The following is a 4,469-nucleotide window of genomic DNA, read 5'->3' as shown; positions in this document are numbered from 1 at the left end:
GCGGACATAGCCCCCCCCCCCCCCACTGTGAGCGGCTCCTGACGCGCAGAGGCGGACGACGCCGGGGTCTTCCGCGGGGTCTCGGGGCAGGTTTATCTGGGTGGTCTCTGTGAAAGTCTGCGGTAAGTGAGGGATCCAGAATATCCTCTGCATTGACCCAGGACCGTTCCTCTGGACCGTACCCCTCCCAGTCCACTAGGTACTGGATCATTCTGCCCCGGCGACGAGAGTCCAGGATTTCCCGAACTCGGTAAGCCTCTTCGCCGTCTATGGTGATGGGGGGGACTCTCTGGTCACCAGCCTCCTCCTGGTCCTCCGCTCCTCTCGGACCACCAGCGGGCTTGAGCAAAGAGACATGAAAAGTGGGTGAGATATGATAATGTGCAGGTAAAGCCAAACGGAATGAAACAGGAGTTATTTGTCTGATAATTTTGAAGGTACCCACTTACCTAGGACTGAGTTTCTTGCAGGGTAACCGGAGACGAAGATCCAGAGTGGACAACCAGACCCACTGACCAGGCTGATAGTTGTGGTTGGTGCGCTGATGGCGGTTAGCTTGTTCCCTTGTTCGGTGGACTGCTCTCTGGAGATGCATGTGAGCCTCATTCCACGTCTCCTCACTTCGTTGTAGCCATGAGTTAACGGCAGGAAGTTCTGATGGTTCCCCGGACCATGGGAATAATGGGGGTTGGAACCCCAGAACACATTGGAATGGGGGGATACCTGTCGCAGGTAAGCCTCTTCGCCGTCTATGGTGATGGGGGGGACTCTCTGGTCACCAGCCTCCTCCTGGTCCTCCGCTCCTCTCGGACCACCAGCGGGCTTGAGCAAAGAGACATGAAAAGTGGGTGAGATATGATAATGTGCAGGTAAAGCCAAACGGAATGAAACAGGAGTTATTTGTCTGATAATTTTGAAGGTACCCACTTACCTAGGACTGAGTTTCTTGCAGGGTAACCGGAGACGAAGATCCAGAGTGGACAACCAGACCCACTGACCAGGCTGATAGTTGTGGTTGGTGCGCTGATGGCGGTTAGCTTGTTCCCTTGTTCGGTGGACTGCTCTCTGGAGATGCATGTGAGCCTCATTCCACGTCTCCTCACTTCGTTGTAGCCATGAGTTAACGGCAGGAAGTTCTGATGGTTCCCCGGACCATGGGAATAATGGGGGTTGGAACCCCAGAACACATTGGAATGGGGTGATACCTGTCGCAGGTTTTCGGAGTGAATTCTGTGCATACTCGGCCCATAGTAAGTAGCGGCTCCAGTCGGTCTGATTGCGATGGCAGTATGATCGGAGGAACCGAGTGAGTTCTTGGTTGAGACGTTCCACCTGACCGTTCGACTGTGGGTGATACCCGGAGGTGAGACTGACATTGATGTTGAGCTGTCGGCAGAAAGCGGACCAGACTCAGGAGGTGAACTGGGGACCCCGATCAGAGACCACGTCTTCAGGAAGGCCGTAAAACCTGAATACATAGTTGCAGAGCACCTCGGCTGTCTCAAGAGCAGTGGGTAGTTTGGGTAGAGGAATCAGGCGGCAGGCCTTGGAAAAACGATCGATAACAGAGAGAATGGTAGTGTGACCCTGTGAGGCAGGTAGATCTGTTATGAAGTCGATGGCTATGTGGGACCAGGGGCGTTGTGGAATGGGTAATGGTTGTAGGAGACCAGCAGGCAGTTGATGAGGGGATTTGGTTATGTTGCAAGTTGCACAGTCTCGGATGAAGACGATTGTCTCTGCTTGTAGAGTGGGCCACCAGAAGCGATTATTTAGTAACTGAAGAGTAGCTGCTATACCCGGGTGTCTGGAGCCGGGAGTTGAATGAAGTAGCTGAATGACTTTTTGTCATAGAGCTTGGGGTACATATGTGAGGTTAGGTGGAGTTTCAGCTGGAGGTTATTCGGTGCCCTGGGCGTCTGTGATCTCATTCATGATGTCCCATTGTACGGGTGCGAGAATGATGGTAGACGGAATGATGGAGTCCTGACTGGGAGATAGTGTGGCTGATTCATAGAGTCGAAACAGGGCATTTGCCTTAGTGTTTTGAGATCCTGGACGGTAGGTTATTGTGAAGTCGAATCTGGTGAAGAATAGTGACCATCTTGCCTGTCTATGATTGAGTCTTTTGGCTGATTTCAGATATTCCAGATTGCGGTGATCAGTGAGTACAATAAAGGGGTGTTTGGCACCCTCGAGCCAGTGACGCCACTCCTCAAAAGGCGACCTTCATGGCCAGAAGTTCTCGATTGCCCACATCGTAATTCTGCTCAGTGGAATTAAGTTTACGGGAATAAAGGCGCAGGGATATAACTTAGGCGGGTTACCATGTCGTTGAGAGAGAACTGCTCCAATGCCCGTACTGGATGCGTCCACCTCCACAATAAACTCTCGTTCTGGGTCGGGATGGTACAAGATGGGTGCTGTGGTAAATCTCTCCTTGAGGGTCTGAAAGGCTGAACGGGCTGCTGGGGACGATTCGAGGCATCGACTACCCTTTTTTGTCATAGAAGTCATGGGACCTTCCACTGTTTTGAAGTTACGAATGAATCTCCGATTGAAGTTGGCAAAGCCTAGAAAGCGTTGTATTTCCTTTAAGGTGGCAGGTAGAGGCCAGTCAACCACGGCTCGTACCTTCTTGTCGTCCATGGCCACCCCTCCTGAACTGATCACGTATCTGAGGAAGGATACTGTCTCCTGATGAAACTCACACTTCTCGGCTTTGGCATATAGCTGGTGGCTGATGAGACGTTCTAAGACCGACCGGACATGCTTGACATGATCCTCGTACGAGTCTGAATAGATTAAGATGTCGTCTATGTAAACGATGACCCAGCGATTTAACATGTCTCTGAACACATCGTTGATGAAGGCCTGGAACACTGAAGGACTGCTGGCAAGCCCGAACGGCATAACATAATATTCGTAGTGCCCAGTCGTGGTAGAGAAAGCAGTCTTCCATTCATCACCCTCACGGATGCAAATGAGGTTGTAAGCATTGCGCAAATCTAGCTTGGTGAAATATCTTGCCTTTTGGAGCTGTTCCAGAGCTGCAGGGACTAGAGGCAAGGGGTAGCAAAACTTTATGGTGAGATCGTTGAGTCCTCTGTAATCAATGCAAGGACGGAGACCTCCATCCTTCTTAACGAAGAAAAACCCAGCAGAGGCAGGTGATGTGGATGGTCTTATGAACCCCTTGGCGAGTTCCTCTTCGATATAGGACTTCATAGCCTCTACTTCAGGTTGAGATAAGGGGAAAACCCTCCCCTCGGGAGGATGTGAACCAGGTTGGAGTTCGATTGCACAGTCACTCGTTCTATGAGGGGGTAATTGTGAAGCCTTAATCCTACTGAAGGCCTCCCTGAGATTGTGATATTCAGCAGGAAATTGGCTGACAGGCGTGCAATTCCTCTCCTTTCTGACCGGTGAAGCGTTGAGACAATTCTGACGGCAGGACTCTGACCACTGTGTAATCTGTCCCTCGGACCATGAGAGTGAGGGGTTGTGCTTGTCTAGCCAAGGCAGTCCCAGAATGATAGGTGTTTGTGGAGATTGAAATACGAAGAGACGGATAGATTCGGTGTGAAGAGCTCCAGTGCATAATTGAAGGTCCATGGTAGTGAATTGAATTTGGCCAGTGCCCAGCGGATGGCCATCTAGAGATGCCGCTGCCAAATGAGACGTACAGGGAACAAGAGGAATATTATGAGTTTTTGCAAAACTAGCGTCAATGAAATTTCCTGCAGTTCCTGAATCAATCAAAGCCGATCTGTCAGTGATCTGTCCATTAACTTTTAAGATGACTGGAATCTCTAAAGCAGTGGAAGTACTGAAATTCGAACTCACCGGAGAAAGATTGCGAGGTGGCCGAGTGGGACAGGAAGCTCACATGGGTGCAGACAGTCCGCAGTATAGGCACAGATTTTGGCGAATACGTCTCTCTCTCTCCTCTCCTCTGAGATGAGTAAAGCCAATCTGCATAGGTTCTGTGTCAGGAAGTGGTGATGACGCGCCGTCTGACGACGAGAGCGAAGGAGGTTATCGATCCTAATGGCCAGTTCAATGAATTGATTCAAGGATCTCCCCTCGTCTCGACAGGCTAATTCCGTTTGCAGTTCCATGCTCAGACCTCTGCGAAAGTGTAGTTTGAGAGGATCCTCCGGCCAACCTGTTTGTGCGGCGAGAGTGCGGAACGAGAGAGCGTAATCCAACGCCGATGCTCTGCCCTGGCGTAACGACAACAATTGCTCACCCACCTCCTTTCCATCCATGGGATGTTCTAACACCTCCTTGAACTGCTGGATGAAAGCCGAGAAGGAAGGAAAGACTGCCTGATTCTCATTCCACACTGCCGTAGCCCACTCCAACGCCCTTCCAGTGAGAAGCGAACAGACAAACGCGATGCGGCTATCGTCTGTGGAATATAACATGGGTTGTTGGTGAACAAACATGGAACATTGGAGTAAGAA

Source organism: Sinocyclocheilus grahami, unplaced genomic scaffold, assembly GCF_001515645.1.
Source record: "Sinocyclocheilus grahami isolate Dianchi unplaced genomic scaffold, SAMN03320097.WGS_v1.1 scaffold923.1, whole genome shotgun sequence".
Lineage (NCBI taxonomy): Eukaryota > Metazoa > Chordata > Actinopteri > Cypriniformes > Cyprinidae > Sinocyclocheilus > Sinocyclocheilus grahami.
Note: the sequence above shows the minus strand (reverse complement) of the source record.